The sequence below is a fragment of the Mauremys reevesii genome, linkage group 12 (assembly GCF_016161935.1).
Source record: "Mauremys reevesii isolate NIE-2019 linkage group 12, ASM1616193v1, whole genome shotgun sequence".
Classification (NCBI taxonomy): Eukaryota; Metazoa; Chordata; order Testudines; family Geoemydidae; genus Mauremys; species Mauremys reevesii.
The window spans coordinates 38,769,627-38,788,910 of NC_052634.1; the positions used below are offsets into that span (position 1 = coordinate 38,769,627).

General features: G+C 59.3%; 2 non-coding genes across 2 annotated transcripts; one reads left to right on the forward strand and one right to left on the reverse strand.

Annotated features, from left to right (window-relative positions):
- Positions 1 to 1,576: 1,576 nt before the first annotated feature.
- TRNAT-UGU lies at positions 1,577 to 1,650 on the reverse strand. The gene has a single exon. It is a non-coding gene; the product is annotated as a tRNA-Thr (tRNA).
- Positions 1,651 to 17,971: 16,321 nt separating this feature from the next.
- On the forward strand, positions 17,972 to 18,045 carry TRNAI-AAU. The gene has a single exon. It is a non-coding gene; the product is annotated as a tRNA-Ile (tRNA).
- The last annotated feature ends 1,239 nt before the right edge of the window (positions 18,046 to 19,284 follow it).

The window sequence follows — 19,284 nt, forward strand, 5'->3', positions numbered from 1 at the left end:
CAGGACTCTTTGCTGCTTTCAGTTGGTAGAGTATCAGACTTTTAATCTGAAGGTCCAGGGTTCAAGTCCCTGGTCAGGTGATAAATTACTCACCAAGATCTTACACTGTCTTTCCCATGTCCTCTTTGATGTTACTTTTTCTCTTCAGGATTTTCTCTTTCCTCAGAAGGGCCTTTTTGTGTGTGGGTTTGAAGGGGCAACTTCCTGACTGCCCCTCTGTCCTTGCAGCCTGGAGGAATAAAGGCCTCTGGGCATAGAGCATGTTCCTCCCTTGCACACACACACAGACACACACAAACACACAGAATATCCCTAAGGAATTAGAATCACCTGCTGCCTTCCCCTGTCCTGCTGGATCCCCAAATGAAGATGCTCTTCAGCCTAAACCCATGTCCCCTCTTTTCCCAGTTCTCCTCAGTCCCAACCCTCAGTCCCTCCTATGCTCACTGCTCCTCACTCCCAACCAGAGCCTGCTCCTCTTCACCCTTCTCCTCTGTCCCAACCCACAGCCCCCTTCTATTCCCAGCGCCCCTCAATCCCAACCCACAGCCCCCTTCTATTCCCAGCGCCCCTCAATCCCAACCCACAGCCCCCTCCTATTCCCGGTGCCCCTCAATCCCAATCCACAGCCCCCCCTCCTCACGCTGCTCCTCAATCCCAACCCACAGCTCCCTCCTTCCCTCCAGCAGCAGGTGCTTCACACCCCCTCAGGAAGATTTTCTTGCAAGGTTTCGTGTATGAGTCTGCATGTGGATTTCACAGTATGTTGGAAATAGGTTGGGTTGTTTGCTGAAATGATCACTGGTGGCTGGTGTTGGATTCCCAGTCTCCATGTTATAGGGGCAGGAGAAATAAAGGGTTGTTATCCTTGTTGTGTGAACCAAGGGCAGCACAACTGTGCTTGGCAGACCCTGATTGAGGGACTCACCCTCAGTTCAATAGCACTTGCTAGGCAGGGGACAGGGGTTCCAAAGCTGAGTGGGCTGGGGCTATGTCCACACTGCAATGAAACACTCATGGCTTTCCTGTGCCAGTGCAGGCTCCCAGGCTAGGGCCATGGGGTGGTAAATTTGCACTGTAGACATCTCAGCTCAAGCTCAATATTGGGCTCTGGGAGCCCTCAAGGTTGGAAGGGAGTTTAGCAAGCAAAAAAGATAAACTGGCAGTGGAGTATTACCCTGGACTCAATGGCATTTCTCCATTGGTCTGTGTGCTTTGGGGCAGGGACAATAACACGTCCTGCTGCATCTGTTATTTCAAAGGGCGGTTTAGGATTTTCATTCTCACACATGGTGCATGAAGCAGGACTCAACCCTCAGTGCAAACTAAATGAGCTGCCCACAGGTTCTGGCAGCCACAATGAGCATTTGGTGTGAGAGCCCAGACCTGCCCCTGTCCCAGAGGGAGGGGGGTCATCTGTGACAGGCTGGACCACTGACCTATCAGCTCTTAACTCTCAGTAATTCCGTTATTAGTGCCTGTGAGTGTAATTGAAACAACCATACTGGGCTGGACTAAAGGCCCATTTAGTTCTCTGACAGCTGCCAATACCAGGTGCTCCAAGAGGTACTCAACAAGGCACCACTGGGAGTTGAACCCAGGATCTCTTGTTTACAAGACAGGTGCTTTAGCCAGCTAAGCCATGGTGCCTGCTTATGGCTCAGGGACACTCTCTGCCCACACCTGACTCCCTGCCATCCCCACTGGGGCCTGAAAAGCTTTGCTTGTGTTGGATTCTGCAAAGCAGAGGAGCAGGTGAGGTTTTCCTTGCAAGCTCTGTGTGTGTGTGTGTGTGTGAATCTTTGGCCAGGTCTGCACTACAAAGTTATTTCAGCATCATTATATTGCTCAGCTGTGTGAAAAACACAAACGCTCCCTCGGTCAGCAGCTTTTGGCTGGTGCACACACTGCAATGCCACGTCTGGCGACAAAATAAAACCACCTCGACAAGAGGCCTAGAGCTTTGTGCCAAATTGTCAGTGTAAATGCTGCTGGTCATTATATCACCATAACTGGTCTCCACCAGTATCCCACCATGAACTCGCCTGCCCTGCATTCCTGCTACAGAGGCCGGACCTCTAAGTTCTGACAGCTGAGCCGCTATATACACCGGGATTAGGTTGATAGAACTGCATTGCCAGCCTAAGTAATGTAATTACACCAACCTAATTTCATAGTGTAGACCTGTCCAAAGAATCGCACACACACCTTGGGAGCAAAACTTCACCTGCTCCTCTGCTTTACAGAAGCCAAACACGAGCAACACTTGTAAGGGCCCAGTGGGGATTGGCAGAGAGTCAGGTGTGAGCAAACACGGTGCTTTAAGCAACAATAGTTACCATGGCTTGGCTGGTTAAAGCACCTGTTTTGTAAACAAGAGATCCTGGGTTCAACTCCCGGTGCTACCTTAAAGACTGGCTTTTGGAGCACCTGGTATTGGCTACTGTCAGAAGACAAGATTCAGAGCTAGATGAACCTATGGTTTAAATTACACTCGCAGGCACTGATAATAGAGTTACTGAAAGTTTGGGTGTTAAGAGCTGATAGGTCAGTGGTCCAGTACCCTCAATGTGGTTTTAGCTGGAAACACCTGGAGGACAAAGACTCAACTGAACTGATTCAGAAGAGAATAATAACAATAATACTTTCAAACCAAAGTCCCCAAACAGATTAGTATTGGTTTTTCAGTTTGGGGAATTTTTTTTTCCCAGTCAGACCTTGCCAAGGGAAGCAGGGAGAAAATGTTTGAGTTGCCTCCTTCAGAACAGCTTGGCCTAGACACTAGCTCTGGGTCACTGCTCTGGCCTTGCTCGGGTTGAGGGTATTTTAATAATTTGGGCAGGTCCCAGGGTGTTTGGAGGAGATGACGAGGATGTTACCTTTTGAGATATAAATTAAGAAATACAGGACTAGAGAATTTTTCTTTTTTTAAGAAATCTGGGATTTAGACATTTTATTTAAAGCAAGAGAGTTCTGAGTTTCTGAGAAGGTTTTTGTTTGCAAGAAGCAACATCATACCAAACGGGGACATGGTTGTCTACAAAGGAGGAGTAATGACTAAATGCATCCGATGAGGATGCGATTTGTACCCATGCATGCAGAGCACAATGGACTAGCAGTCCATCACCTTAACCACTCAGCCACCTCATCAGAACTATCAAGGAAAAGACAGGAGGAGAAATCTAAGGCCAGCAGAGCTAGGGACAATAAGGAGTTTTTAAATACTACGCGGAAGCAGGGGCTGAATGAGCTCCCCCCTCACATCTAGTGAGGAGCTGGGGGAAAGACTTCAGGAACAGACCGTGTTTGCATAGACACACCTACTCTGCCTAGGTATGCAGCAGGATGGGGCTGCTTTCCCAAAATGACCAGTTTTGGCTGGTGGCAGGTTACAAATCACTTTAGGATTGAGTGGAATGAAATGTTGTTATCCTTCCTGCATGAGTGAAGGGCAGCAGAACATACCTAGTCGGTCCTGATGGAGGGGTAGGTGGGTGAGGAATAGCCTTCATTGGACTTCATAGAAGTGATTGAGAACGTCATCCTAAAACAGTGGTCCCCAAACATTTCACACTGTGCCCTCTTATCCAGTTGGGGGAGGGCAAAACCAGAGCTTGAGGGATTCAGCCCTGGGTGGTGGAGCTCAGACTTTTGGCTTCAGCCCCAGGCACCAACAAGTCTAATGCCAGCCTTGGTGACCCCATTAAAACAGGGTTATGACCCACTTTGGGGTCCTGACTCACACTTTCAGAACCCCTGCTCTATGCTGAGGGGAGAGAGTTTTCATGTGGGTGCAGTTAATCCACTTCCCCAAGAGGTGGCAGCTATGTCAGTGGGAGAAGCTATATCGGTGGGTGTGCAAGCTGTGGTGTTTGCCACATTTAAGAAGTTTAATCAAACCCCATTTTTAAAACCACTTCTGGTCTGGGAATGGCAAAGGATCTCGAGGAAGCAGGGTCTGTCCTTCAAAGTCTTGGAGATCATGAGTCCATGGTCATGGGGGTATAGCTTAGTGGTACAGTGCTTGATGGTAGATCAAGTGATCCTTGATTCAAGCCCCAGTGTTCTCTTATAACCTTCTTTCTTTTTTTTTAAAAAAGGAAAACATTTTCATTTCCATTCTTCATTATGTTCAGGAGCTCCACTATACAGGGGTGCTTGATATGAATGTAAACACTCAACATTTCACTGTCCAAATGCACAAAAACCTAGCAAAGCTGTCCATCAGCTGAAATCCGTTCCAATCCTCTAAGTGTCTAGTTTATGTTTTCATCAATTAAACAAAGGTATCATAGGAATGTACATTTGAAGATCCCTCTTCTCCAGGAGCTATGTTGTGCAGAAGAACAAGAGCCACATCCAGCTACAGTTCAGGAGTCTGATGACCAAAGAGCCAATAAATGTTCTGAGGGATGGAGAAAAATGCCTTCTAGTGAGCTCAACCTGTTTCGCTTATCAAAAGAAGATTGAAAGGTGACTTCATTGAAGTGTTGAAGGGCCTTCATGGAGAGAATAGATTGGGTATTAAAGGGCTCTTGAATCTAGGAGAGAAAGGCATAACAAGACCCAGTGGCTGGAAGGTGAAAAGAGACAAATTCATATTACAACTAAGGCACAAATATTCAACAGCGAGGATGATTCACCACAGGAACAATCTACCAAGGAAAGTGGTGGATTCACCATCTCCTGATGTCATTTCATGAAGACTAGATGCCTTTCTGGAATGTGTTTGCTCCAAAAGTAGCTCTTGTGTCATACAGGAGGCCTGTGATAAGCAGGGGGTCAGATTAGATGCTCTAATGGTCTCTTCTGGTCATAAAGTCGACTAATTTCTGAAAAACTGACTGTAGCACTGGGAGCAGCGTCTGATGTTTTCCTGTCTAGCCGGCTTGCTGCCTAGAACGAACGCTCCTTGAGTGGGGTGATCCACAGGGAGTAGCTCAAACCTCCAAAGTGCCTGGGCAGGGGCAGGACATTAGCACAGCAAGGGAGGGGTGTGGCAGTGACATCACAAAGGCCTTTTGCAGGACCTCAGACTATTGGTCCAAGGTGGTGGGGAGGTGGTGACCTCACAGAGAGATTCTGACATCAGCCAGGCAGGACAGGGGTGAGGGGCCAGGGAAACCTCAGAGACCCCTGTGGCTTTGCTTCAGCAAGTCTCCTTCTCCAGGTCTCTCTTTGAGGACTGAGAGAGTATTCGGGTTCACGGACGTGAGCGCCAGGAGGAACCTCTTTCGAGTTTTCTCCTTCCCTTTTAGTGAGTTTACTAGAAAACAGCCGTCCCTGTTTAGAAGGTAAGAGCCTCCTCGAGGTTTGAAACCTGTTCAGTCTGATCCATCTGGTGACAGTTGAATTCTAGGCATGGAAAACACGAGCTTAAGGAGGCAGAATTTTATTCCGTACCTGCGATTTTGTCCCTTAAAATCACTGGGGACATTAGGGTTTGTTCTTTTTGTTTCACCTTTTCCTCCATCCATCCCTCCCTCCTTTCTCTTCGTCTCTTGCTTCTTTTGTCCTTTCTCCTGTTCCCCTCCCAAAACCAGGAACAGTGTCGGGGTGTGTTTGGGGCGGGGGCAGAAGAGGGGATGGGCGGCACTAGGGAGGGAGCTTGGGGGTGTTGGGGCGGGGCAGAGAGGGGATGGGCGGCACTGGGGAGGAGCTTGGGGGTGTTGGGGCGGGGGCAGAAGAGGGGATGGGCGGCATCGGGGAGGGAGATCGGGGTTGGACACGGGGCAGAGAGGGGATGGGCGGCACTGGGGATTGGGAGCTCGGGGGTGTTTGGGGCGGGGCAGAGAGGGGATGGGCGGCACTGGGGAGGGCCTCGGGGGTGTTTGGGGCTGGGGCAGAAGAGGGGATGGGCGGCACTGGGGAGGGGGAGCTCGGGGGTGTTTGGGGAAGAAGAGGGGATGGGCGGCACTGGGGAGGGGAGCTCAGGGGTGTTGGGGGTGGGGCAGAAGAGGGGATGGGCGGCACTGGGGAGGGGAGCTCAGGGGATGATGGGGGCGGGGCAGAAGAGGGGATGGGTGGCACTGGGGAGGAGCTCGGAGGGGTGTTTGGGGACGGGGCAGAGAGGGGAAAGGGAGGAGCTCGGGCGTGTTGGGGGCAGGGGCAGAGAGGGGATGGGCGGCACTGGGGAGGGGAGCTCAGGGGGTGTTTGGGGAAGAAGAGGGGATGGGCGGCACTGGGGAGGGGAGCTCAGGGGTGTTTGGGGTGGGGACAGAAGAGGGGATGGGCGGCACTGGGGAGGGGAGCTTGGGGGTGTTTGGGGCGGGGCAGAGGGGAGCCGCACTGGGGGAGGAGCTCAGGGGGTTGTGGGCAGGGGCAGAGAGGGGATGGGCGGCACTTGGGGAGGGAGCTCAGGGGGTGTTGGGGCGTGGCAGAGAGGGGAGGCGGCACTGGGGAGGGGAGCTTGGGGGTTGGGGCGGGGCAGAGAGGGGAGGGGCGGCACTGGGGAGGGGAGCTCAGGGGATTTGGGGTGGGGTTAGAGAGGGGAGGGGCGGCAGTGGGGAGGGGCGCTCAGGGGTTGGGGGCAGGGCAGAGAGGGGATGGGCGGCAGTGGGGAGGGGAGCTCAGGGGGTTGGGGGCGGGGCAGAGAGGGGAGGGCGGCAGTGGGGAGGGGAGCTCAGGGGTTGGGGGCGGGGCAGAGAGGGGATGGGCGGCACTGGGGAGGGGAGCTCAGGGGTTGTGGGCGGGGCAGAGAGGGGATGGGCGGCACTGGGGAGGGGAGCTGGGGTGTTTGGGGCAGGGGCAGAGAGGGGATGGGCAGCACTGGGGAGGGAGCTCAGGGGTTGGGGGCAGGGCAGAGAGGGGATGGGCGGCACTGGTGGAGGAGGAGCTCAGGGGGTTGGGGCAGGGCAGAGAGGGGATGGGCAGCACTGGGGAGGGGAGCTCAGGGGTTGGGGGCGGGGCAGAGAGGGGATGGGCGGCAGTGGGGAGGGGAGCTCGGAGGGGTGTTTGGGGAAGAAGAGGGGATGGGCGGCAGTGGGGAGGAGCTCAGGGGTTGGGGCGGGGCAGAGAGGGGATGGGCGGCAGTGGGAAGGAGCTCAGGGGTTGGGGAGGGGGAGGGGATGGGCGGCAGTGGGGGTGGGGCGCTCAGGGGTGTTTGGGGCCGGGCAGAGAGGGGATGGGCGGCAGTGGGGAGGAGCTCGGGGTGGGGTTGGGGCGGGGCAGGGAGGGGAGGGGCGGCAGTGGGGAGGGAGCTCAGGGGTTGGAGGCAGGGCAGAGAGGGGAGGGGCGGCAGTGGGGAGGGGAGCTCTGGGGTGTTGTGGCGGGGCAGAGAGGGGATGGGCGGCAGTGGGGGAGGAGCTCGTGGGGTTGGGGCGGGGCAGGGAGGATGGGCGGTAGTGGGGAGGAGCTCAGGGGTTGGGGGCGGGGCAGGGAGGGGAGGGGCGGCAGTGGGGAGGGGCGCTCAGGGGTTGGGGGCGGGGCGGAGCGGGGGAGGGGCGGCGGTGGGGGGGGGGGAGCTGGGGGGGGGGGGTGGGCTGCTCAGGAGCCGCCTCGCGAACGCTTCCGGGCCACGTGACGCCCTCTCGGAAACTCCGCCTCTCCCGAGACAGCCAATAGGAAGAGGAGGCAGAGCCCTGACCAATGGGAGCGCGAGAAGAAACCTTCCCCCCCCCCCCGCCCAGTTCCCGGGTGAGGTTGGGGGCTGCAGTGACCACAGCCCCCAGCAGGGTGCAGCGGGGGCTGCAGTGACCAGAGCCCCAGCAGGGTGCATCGGGGCTGCAGTGACCAGAGCCCCAGCAGGGTGCAGCGGGGGCTGCAGTGACCAGAGCCCCCAGCAGGGTGCAGCGGGTTGGGGGCTGCAGTGAGCAGAGCCCCCAGCAGGGTGCATCGGGGGGGGGGGGCTGCAGTGACCAGACCCGCCAGCAGGGTGCATCGGGGGGGGGCTGCCGTGACCAGAGCCCCCAGCAGGGTGCAGCGGGGGCTGCAGTGACCAGAGCCCCAGCAGGGTGCATCGGGAGCTGCAGTGACCAGACGCCCCAGCAGGGTGCATCGGGGGCTGCAGTGACCAGAGCCCCCAGCAGGGTGCATCGGGGGGGGCTGCAGTGACCAGAGCCCCAGCAGGGTGCATCGGGGCTGCACTGACCAGACCTGCCAGCAGGGGCTGCCGGCCGGGGTTCCCTGCAGTCTGGTGCCATTCACAGGAGACCCGCAATAGCCTGACCCCACCCCTGTCCGAGCTCCCGCCCTGCCCCCAGCCCACTGCCTCTTGAGCAGCCCCCTGCGGTGTCACCACTACCCCCGCTGTGTCCCCGCAGCTTCCCAGCTCCCCAGCTCCCCTCCGGTGGCCCCCCCACACTTCCTCCCTGCAGCCTGCCCCATTCCCCCCCTGAGTCCCAGCTTCACCCCCCGACATCTCTCGAACCCACCTTGCCCCATCGCAGCCTCTGCCCCCCAGTGCCCCGGCCCTGCTCCCCGGGGGGCTTGAGAGGCCCCCACCCCCCGGCCGCTCCACTCCCCACAATGGGCAGCTGCTGGCGCTGAGGAAGGGGGGTCTGGGCCAGGCCAGGTGCTGGGCCGATCCTGGTGAAAGAGAGACGAGCCGGCACGGCTGAGAGGCCCCTCCCTTGTCTGGGGGGGGGACAGGGGCTCCCACAATTTGGCCAGTGTCACCCTCCCCAATCCAGAGGAGACGTCCGCTCCCAGCAGGCCGTGCTCCATCTCCACCCCGCAGGGGGGAGCCCCCAGTCCAGCAGTGCCCCCCACCCCGCCCCCATCAGCAGCCAAGCCGGGAACCTGCCCCTTCTCCCCTGCGAGGGCTGCAGGACTCCTGCCCCCGCAGCACCAGCCTCCCCATGTCCCCGGGGTGGGCTGGGGAAGAGGATTCCTTCTTCCCATTGCCCAGATCCCACCCCACCCGGGCTGCCCAGACGGGAGCCAGGGGCTGCAGCAGTTGGCTGCTTCCCCAGGGCTCCCAAGGAGCCGCCAGGAGAAGGGACGAGATTCTCCACGGCGCTGCAGCCGTTCACACTGGGACCCGCCTCACATGGGGGAAACTGAGGCACCAGGGAGGGCGAGATGGGCTGCACCAGCTCAGATTGGGAGTCTGTGAGAGAGCCAGGAATAGAACCCAGGAGTCCTGGCTCCATGGGCAGCTTGGGACTCCTCCACTTGGGGAGGCTGGGCGGGCCCGGACTGTGGCCCTGCCCCAAGGCCTGCTGCCACTCAGCCTCCTCCTGCCAAAGCCCCGCCCACACGCCCCCTCCACCCCGCCCACACTCCCCCTTCAGCCCCGCCCACACTCCCCCTTCAGCCCCGCCCACACGCCCCCCTCAGGACCCCTTTGTTCCACTCCCCTGACCCCCCCCGCCCACCGCTCACGTCTCTTCCCCTGAGGCCCTGCCACTTGTGCCTCTTCGCCCCCCCCCCAAGGCCCCCACCTGCCTCTCTGCCGTTTGCACCCGGCCTCTCCCACGGCCCCATGTGGCCGGATGGAGCTTGGGAAAGGGCGAAGTGAGGATGGGGCCTTGCGGGGGAGAGGATGAGTGGGAGCAGGGCCTCTGGGTGGAGCACGGGCCAGGTGCCTCCCCGGGCCCCTTATACCCACCGCCCCTACCTGGCTCCTGGCCTCCCCGGCTCTAACCACTAGACCCAGCGGCACTGGGACAATTTGTATAGTGGGAGGTGCTGAGAGCCAGTGAACAAAACTGTAAACCCTGCACAGGATGGAAACCACTTCAAGCCGGGGGGGGGGCACCACGACTGGCCCCCACTCCCTTCCCAGAGCCAGCGGTGGGACCCGGATACCCTGGCTCCCAACCCCCACTCTAACCACTAGCCTGCACTGCCCTCCCACAGCTGGGGAGAAGAACCAGGAGTCCTGGCTCCCAGCCCGGCCGTGGGTGGAGCAGGACGTACTGGCCATGGGCTCAGCTGGGCATCGCTTACCATCAGGCTGGATGGTATCCCAGTGCTGACCTCCAGCCCCACAGCTCTGCTGGTGCCCCTCACTCCCAACCCGCAGCCCCTGGTATCGCAGTGCTGACCTCCAGCCCCACAGCTCTGCTGGTGCCCCTCACTCCCGACCCGCAGCCCCTGCTATCCTAGTCCTGACCTCCAGACCCACAGCTCTGCCGATGCCCCTCACTCCCGACCCACAGCCCCTGCTATCCTAGTCCTGACCTCCAGACTCACAGCTCTGCCGGTGCCCCTCACTCCCGACCTGCAGCCCCTGTTATCCCAGTCCTGACCTCCAGACCCACAGCTCTGCTGATGCCCCTCACTCCCGACCTGCAGCGACTGGGCTTCCCGCGGAGCTCCCCAGTCACTGTGCTACCGGTGCCCCTCACTCCCGACCCGCAGCCCCTCCTATCCCAATCCTGATCTCCACACCCACAGCTCTGCTGGTGCCCCTCACTCCCGACCCGCAGCCCCCTGGATTCCTCGCTGAGCTCCCCAGTTACTGCGCTGCCGGTGCCCCTCACTCCCGACCCGCAGCCCCTTAGGCGTACACCAGCTCTGACGGTGCCCCTCACTCCCGACCCGCAGCTTCTGCTTTCCCAGTCCTGACCTCCAGACCCACAGTTCTGCTGGTGCCCCTCACTCCCGACCCGCAGCCCCTCCTATCCCAATCCTGATCTCCAGACCCACAGCTCTGCTGGTGCCCCTCACTCCCGACCTGCAGCCCCTCCTATCCCAATCCTGATCTCCAGACCCACAGCTCTGCTGGTGCCCCTCACTCCCGACCCGCAGCCCCCTGGATTCCTCGCTGAGCTCCCCAGTTACTGCGCTGCCGGTGCCCCTCACTCCCGACCCGCAGCCCCTTAGGCGTACACCAGCTCTGACGGTGCCCCTCACTCCCGACCCGCAGCCTCTGCTTTCCCAGTCCTGACCTCCAGACTCACAGCTCTGCTGGTGCCCCTCACTCCTGACCCACAGACCCCTGGGTTCCCTTCAGCTCTACCGGTGCCCCTCACTCCCGTCCCGCAGCCCCCTGGGTTCCCCCCAGCTCTAGTGGTGCCCCTCACTCCTGACCCACAGCCCCTGCTATCCCAGTCCTGATCTCCACACCCACAGCTCTGCTGGTGCCCCTCACTCCCGACCCGCATCCCCCTGGATTCCCCGCTGAGCTACCCAGTTACTGCGCTGCCGGTGCCCCTCACTCCTGACCCGCAGCCCCTACTATCCCAGACCTGACCTCCAGACTCACAGCTCTGCTGGTGCCCCTCACTCCCGACCCGCAGCCCCTACTATCCCAGACCTGACCTCCAGCCTCACAGCTCTGCTGGTACCCCTCACTCCCGACCCGCAGCCCCCTAGTCTCCCTCCAGCTCTGCCGGTGCCCCTCATTCCCGACCCGCAGCCCCTGCTATCCCAGTCCTGACTCCAGACTCACAGTTCTGCTGCTGCCCCCTACTCCCGACCCGGAGCCCCTTAGCCGTCCACCAGCTCTGACGGTGCCCCTCACTCCCGACCCGCAGCCCCTCCTATCCCAATCCTGATCTCCAGATCCACAGCTCTGCTGGTGCCCCTCACTCCCGACTTGCAGCGACTGGGCTTCCCGCAGAGCTGCCCAGTCACTGTGCTGCCGGTGCCCCTCACTCCTGACCCACAGACTGCTGGGCTTCCTTCAGCTCTACCGGTGCCCCTCACTCCCGACCCGCAGCCCCCTGGGTTCCCCCCAGCTCTAGTGGTGCCCCTCACTCCTGACCCGCAGCCCCTGCTATCCCAGTCCTGACCTCCAGACTCACAGTTCTGCTGCTGCCCCTCACTCCCGACCCGCAGCCCCTCCTATCCCAATCCTGATCTCTACACCAAGAGCTCAGCTGGTGCCCCTCACTCCCGACCCGCAGCCCCCTTGATTTCCCGCTGAGCTCCCCAGTTACTGCGCTGCCAGTGCCCCTCACTCCCGACCCGCAGCCCCTACTATCCCAGTCCTGACCTCCAGCCTCACAGCTCTGCTGGTGCCCCTCACTCCCGACCCGCAGCCCCCTCGATTCCTCGCTGAGCTCCCCAGTTACTGCGCTGCTGGTGCCCCTCACTCCCTACCCGCAGCCCCTTAGGCGTCAACCAGCTCTGACGGTGCCCCTCACTCCCGACCCGCAGCCCCTGCTATCCCAGTCCTGACCTCCAGACTCTCACCTCTGCTGGTGCCCCTCACTCCCGACCCGCATGGGTCACCCCTGGAGCAGGTTAAAGCTGCAGGTTGACAGTGGGGTTGCTGCCCCTGTGAACAGCTGCTGTAGCACCGCCTGGGCAGGACAGGGAGACCCAGTTATACCCCTCGCCCGCCCCAGCCTGTATCGGGGGATGGGAGCGCTCACACCCTGGGGCCCCTGAGTTGGGACGGAGGGAGGCCCCCGTGCACCAGGGATGCTGTAAGGGTGAACAGGGGCACCCACCCACGCACCCGAGATCTTCTAGGGGGGGAGAGTGGCACCCACACACCCAGGATCTTGTAGGGGGGGACAAGGGCATCCACACTCGGGGATCCTCTGCAGAGGGACAGACACTCACACACCCAGGATTCTGTATGGGGGGGGAGAGGTACCCGGACACCTGGGTGGGGGAAGGGGGCACCGAAACATCCGGGATCTTACCTGGCAGGACAGCGGCACCTGCAGCTCGACATGAGATGGGGGCAGGGGGAGCAGGAGCATTTCCCAGTTCCAGGCTGTCCCCGTCTGGCCAAGGCACAGAGCTCACAAGCAGAGTTTAAAGCTCCAGCTGCCAGACAGCAAAACAAGCCGGGCTCCGTGGCTGGTGCCTGTGATCCCAGCTCCTGGGGAGGCTGAGGCTGGCGGATCGCTTGAGCTCAGGAGTTCTGGGCTGCAGCGGGCTGTGCCGATCGGGTGTCTGCACTAAGTTCGGCATCAATATGGTGATCCCAGGGGAGCTTGGGGTCCCCAGGTTGCCTAAGGAGGGGTGAACCGGCCCAGGTCGGAAATGGAGAAGGTCAAAACTCCCCTGCTGATCAGTAGTGGGATCACACCTGTGAATAGTCCCTGCAGCGTAGCCTGGGTGAGACATGGTCTCTTTTTATACAGACACCCCCCACAGAGCCTGCAGGGGGGGACGGGAGCGCCCACACGCTGGGGATTCTGACTTGGGGGGAGGGACACACCCAAGCAACACGGATCTTGAAAAGGGGAACAGAGACACCCACAGATCCTGGATGGGGGCAGGCAGGGGAAACCACACATGGGAGCTAGTTCATGGGGTGGGGGACAGAGACACCCACCAGAGATCCTGGATGGGAGCACCCACATGATGGGGATCTTGAACTGGGAGGAGGGAAGCACCATGTACCAGAGGTTCTGAAGGGGGAACAGGGACACTCACACACCAGGTGTCTTGCAGCAAGAGCTGCGGTCTTCATTTACACCCGGCAGTGATGGGGATTTAACCAATTCCTGCGCAGAACTTGTTCCACTAGATAATTAGCCTCACGGTTAAAAAATGGTAATTTCCAGTTGGCGTTTTGTGACATTGACTGCAAACCAAGGGGGTCGTGTTCAACCTTTGTCTGGTGAATTAAAGAACCCTTTAAAATCAGATATTCCCCCCTCTGGGAATTTTTAAAACTGTGTATTTAAAATCAGTGACTAAATCCCCTCTTAACCTCCAGTCAATGAAATCAATTGAGTTTCTTCAATCTCTCGCTGTAGACAGAAGAGACCAATGCACATTTTCCTTGTTTTTAAAGGCAAAATTCCTGATCTTTCCAAGGGGATCTTCTGCTTCAGCTGTCAGTTTGGGGAAGGATTTGGCTTCCTGGGCTATAATCTGCCCGCTGGGTTATAATCTGCAGTCTGAAGGGTCAAATTTAGATGAGGCCGTTAGTGCTGCCCCCGTGTGGCCGGAGATGGGAGCTCACAAGCAGAGTTGAAAGCTGGAGCTGGAACGGACCTGGCTGGACACGTGGGGCACAAAGGCTCTCACGTGGGATCCTCGCTGTGCAGCAGGAGGCGGAGGGAAGCTGGTTGTCAGGGCTCAGGGCCATGGGCGCCAACTTATATGGGCTCGTGGAGCTAAAGCCCCAGGAATATTCAAAATCAGGGGCTCTGCTCCACCAATATTTGGAGCTAAGTTTTGCCCCTTTAAATCCCAGCCGCGGCTGGGAATCAGAGGGCTCTGGGCTGCCTACAACCGCGGGGAGCCCAGAGCCTTTTAAATCCCAGCCGCGGCCGGGAATCAGAGGCTCTGGGCTGCCTACAAGCGCGGGGAGCCCAGAGCCCTCTGGGAATCGGAGGGCTCTGGGCTGCCCGCAGGGGCAGAGAGCCCAGAGCCCTTTGAATCCCAGCCGCGGCGGCTGGGATTTAAAGGGCTCAGGGCTCCCCGCGGCTGCCAGCAGCTCAGAGCCCTTTGAATCCCAGCCCCTGGCTGCTGATTGCCCCCTCCCCAGACCCCTGCCCCAACTGCCCCCCAGGACCCCCACCCCCTATCTAAGCACCACTGGTCCTTGTTCCCCAATTACCCCCTCCTGAGACCCCTGCCCCTAACTGCCCCTTGGGACCCCAGCCCCTATCTAAGCCTCCCTTCTCCTTGTCCCCAACTGCCCCCACCTGAGACCCCACCCAACTTTCCCCGAGGACCCCACCCCCTACCTGTCCCCTGATAAGCCCCCTGGACTCCCATGCCTATCCAATTGCTGCCTGTCCCCTGACTGCCCCTCCGAACCTCTGCCCCATCCAACCCCCCCTGCTCCTTGTCCCTTGACTGGCCCCTGGAACCCCCTACCTCTTCTCCAACCTTGTAATCTTGTGGTACTAACGTGTTGTAGCTTCATTTTATATCGGCTTACAGGGCGGGAGTGGGGGGGCACCACCATTTTGGGCCCCACCAAAAATTATACAAACCTGCCGCCTATGGTCAGGGCTGCACCCTGCCATGATGAGCCGGTGTCTGTGCTAAGCTCGGCATCAATCAGGTGACTCTGGGAAGTTCGGGGTCCCCAGGCTCCCACAGGAGGGTGAAGCAGGTCACCCCTGGAGCAGGTTAAAGCTGCAGGGTGACAGTGGGGTTGCTGCCCCTGTGAACAGCTGCTGTAGCACCGCCTGGGCAGGACAGGGAGAGCCAGTTATACCCCCCCCTCCCCCAGCCTGTATCGGGGAATGGGAGCGCTCACACCCTGGGGACCCACCCACCAGAGATCTACGGGGGGGAGAGTGGCACCCACACACCCAGGATCTTCTAGAGAGGGACAAGGGCATCCACACTCCGAGATCCTCTGCAGAGGGACGGACACCCACACATCCAGGATTCTGTATGGGGGGCAGAGGTACCCGGACACCTGGGCTCCTGGACAGGGGATGGGGGGCACCAAAACATCCGGGATCTTACCTGGGAGGACAGCGGCGCCTGCACCCCGACATGAGACGGGGGCGGGGGAAGCAGGAGCATTTCCCAGTTCCAGGCTGTCCCCATCTGACCAAGGCACAGAGCTCACAAGCAGAGTTTAAAGCTCCAGCTGCCAGGCAGCAAAATAAGCCGGGCTCCCTGGCTGGTGCCTTTGATCCCAGCGCCTGGGGAGGCTGAGGCTGGCGGATCGCTTGCCCTCAGGAGTTCTGCGCTGCAGGGGGCTGTGCCGATCGGGTGTCCACACTAAGTTCAGCATCAATATGGTGATCCCGGGGAAACTTGGGGTCTCCAGGTTGCCTAAGGAGGGGTGAACCAGCCCAGGTCGGAAACAGAGCAGGTCAAAACTCCTGTGCTGATCAGTAGTGGGGTTGTGCCTGTGAGTAGCCCCTGCAGCGTAGCCTTGGCAAGACAGTGAGACACGGTCTCTTTTAAGACACCCCCCCCCCGCAGAGCCTGGAGGGGGGATGGGAGCACCCACACGCTGGGGATTCTGACTTGGGGGGAGGGACGCCCCCTGCAACACGGGTCTTGAAAAGCGGAACAGTGACACCCACAGAGCCTGGATGGGGGCAGGGGAACCACACACAGGAGCTAGTTCATGGGGTGGGGGACACACCCATATGCTCCGTTGCACCATTCTTAATGAGAAGAACGGGGGCATCCGCACAACACGGATCCTTAATGGGCGGGGGGACACCCACACACTCCACTATTAACCAGGAGGGACAGGGGCACCAGACACCCCCGGTAGCATGGAGAACCCCCACATCCACCGGATCCCTCATGGGGGGTAAGACAGAGGGGATTATAATGGGGCCCAGCGCACCCACGCACCAGGGATTGTTAAGGGTTGAAGGGACAGGGACAGGGACACCCACACACACTGAGATCACATCATTGGAGGAACGCAAACCCTCCACAGAAGGACCTGGTCTGTGCCATGATGGCAGCCCAGCCTGGGTGAGTCAAAGTCTCTTTTTATACAGCCATGCCCCAAAGCGCCTGACTAGGGGGAGAGAGACACCACCAACCCGAGATCCTTAATGGTCTAGGGTGCACCCACACACCAGGGATTCTTATGGGTGGGAGGAATGGAGACAGCCAGACACACTGAGATCACTTCCTCCCAGGAGCCTGGGCCAGACAGGGAGACACAGTCCCCCTTTACATATCTGCCAGACAACCTTCCTCCCACCCCCTCCACACAATGTTCTTATCTGGAGGTGAAGCCAGGGAAACCACATGGAGGATTCTTATCTGGGGAACTGGGGGGACCCACTTACCACCAGAGATTCTTAAGGGCAGGAGGAACAGGGACTCCCACCTCTGCAGCATGGGGGTGGGTCGCCTGCTGGGATCATCTGGGCATATTTCACCTCGTCAGCTCCCTGCCATTGCCTTGGGGGCTCCTTGTTCGCTGCCTCTGGTACCCAGTTTAGCCTCCTTCCTGAGGGCTGAAACGCTTTGATCTATCTAAGGTCTGTGGGATCAATAGGTGCCATGGTGTAATTCTGTGTTATTCGGGGGTCAGACTAGCTGAGCTAATGGCCCCTTCTGCCCTTAAACGCCATGAAAACATTTCCCTGGTTTCTCCTTGCGCCTGACAGACACCACGGTGAGGGGCCCGATAGAAGATCCTGGACACAGCACTCTGGCTCTTACTTTACTTGGGGACGTCAGCGCTTTCCTAGCAAAGCTGCTGCTAAAGCGCTGGATTTGGGGAACGGTTCGGCTCCGATTCAGAGATCTGCCTGCGGGGTGTGAACCTGCCACGAGGAGCGGGAAACGCAACCAGCAACGGGAGGCGCTGGCTGAGCTCCAGGCTGCCCCCGTGTGGCCAAAGCTTAGAACTGAGCAGCGGAGTTTAAAGCTGGCGCTGGGAGGGACCTGAACACACGGGGCACGAAGGCGCCTGCGTGTAACGCTTGTTGGGTGGGCAGCTGAGCGTAGCTGATTGCTGGAGTTCAGGGCTGCACCCCGGGGTGCTGAGCAGGTGTCTGTGCTCAGGTTGGCCTCGCTATGATGGTTCCTGGGAAGTTTGGGGTCACCAGTCTCCCTAAAGAGAGAGGAGCCAGGTCAGCCCACAAAAGGAGGCCGGCAAAACTCTGGTACCAATAGACAGTGGGACTGCCCCTGTGAAGAGCCACTGCAGCCCCGCCAGGGAGAGCCGGTCTCTCTTTATGCAGCCCCCCCCCCCCGCCACCATTCCTCAGGATGAGGGTTGTGCTCAAAGATCTGTGCCCCGTGTTTTTACCTCTGTGTGAAGCGCGCAGTGCAAATAACCCTCAGCGCAAAAGGTAAGTTCAAGGCTCCACTTCCACCGGCTCAGGCAAGATGGTGCAGAGGAGCCCCTGGGTGGCTGTGGGCCTGGGGAGGATGGCTTTTGATTTTTCGGCCTGACTGCTACGGGCAGCCAGGCCAAAAGTCAGATGGCCGACTCTCCCGTCCACCAGGCTCATCAGGAGCCCTTAGTTGACCGGCTCGGAGAATGCGGGCAGCGTCCCCCACTACCTCTCACATGCAAAGCGAGCGCTCTACCACTTGAGCTAATTCCCCTATCTTGGCAAATGCTGTCTTGATCCATTCATTCGATAACGGAGGCCACATCGTTCCCCGCGCCAGCCGGTGACTCCTTCCAAAAGGGTCAGGCAAGAGAGGGCACCCCGTAGGCCGGCTAGCTCAGCTGGTTAGAGCATGGTGCTAATAACGCCAAGGTCATGGGTTCAAGCCCCATGCTGGCTACTCGGGGTGCAGGAGGGAGAGGGTGGCTTCTGGTCTTTTGGCTGACTGCTAGGGGTGGCAGAGGCCAAAACCAGGTGGGCCGGGAGAGGGCAAGAGCCCTGCTGAGCGCGGGAGCAGGCGCTGGGCAGGAGGAGGCTCCGGACACCTCCCTGGGCTCCTCGCTCCACCTGCTGGCTGAAAGGAACTTGGGCCCGGGGAGGAGACGGGTGAGCCCGGCCGGCTGCCTTCCAGGCTCATAGGAGGCCAGGCTTGAGCTGCCCGCCCGCGAAGCCAAAATCGCAGGCCTGCCGGCTCACCCCCATTTCCACAGAGGGTTGACCTGATGGCCTGAATTCTTGCCGGCCGACAGCTCCACCCAAATGGACCCGACGCCGGATCATGCTCCCCAGCCCAAGCCACAGAGGAAGGCTTAATCCTCGGCACCCCAACCTAGGGGAGAGGCTTCACACTCCGCCGGTGCAGGGTGACCTTTGGGACTTCCCTGGACACCATCCTCCCACCGCCCACAGCCAGACCCCCCAAGCCCACACTCGAGCCCACACCTCCGACAGGAAGGAGCAGGAGGACCACTCCGCCCAGGGGCACCACCACTCCAAGTCAGCTTCACTTGCTTCCTCTTCTACCCCTTTCCTCCCAAGTTATGCGCGCCTCATGGGAGCCGGCCCTGGGAAGACGCAGGCACGGCACTCTGACTGGCGCAAGCCAAACACCCACTCCGGTCAGACGCACTGACGGAGCTAAGCTTTACGGCCAAGGGCCCTACCTGTGCAGAAAGCCAACTTGCTTGTGAAAAAGACGCCTCTTTCGGCTCTCCTTCCAAACTTCCAAATGCCTCCAAATGGGAAAACACACACACTGAAACACCCAAACGGTCCTAACGCTGGGGCCAGGTGAAAAAGAAAAGCAAGGAAAAGATTTCTAAATGGCCACCCTGCCAGAGTCGTACAGCTCCGCAAGTGAAACCCATGGGAGGGACATTACACAGAAAAGGGGAATGGAAAGCTGCCCAAATTGAGATGCTGTGGAAAGCTACAGCCCCATCGCTACTCCTACTCTGCACACTTCTTGCAACAGCTGATGAACGGCCAGGTGCTTTTCGCATCCAAGCCCACACCAGGGGAAGACCTTGAGAAGCTTCCCGTGGCTTGCCTGGTTCAGCTGGTCAGAGTGCGGCACTCGTGGAGGCAAGATGGTGCAGAGGAGCCCCTGGGTGGCTGTGGGCCTGGGGAGGATGGCTTT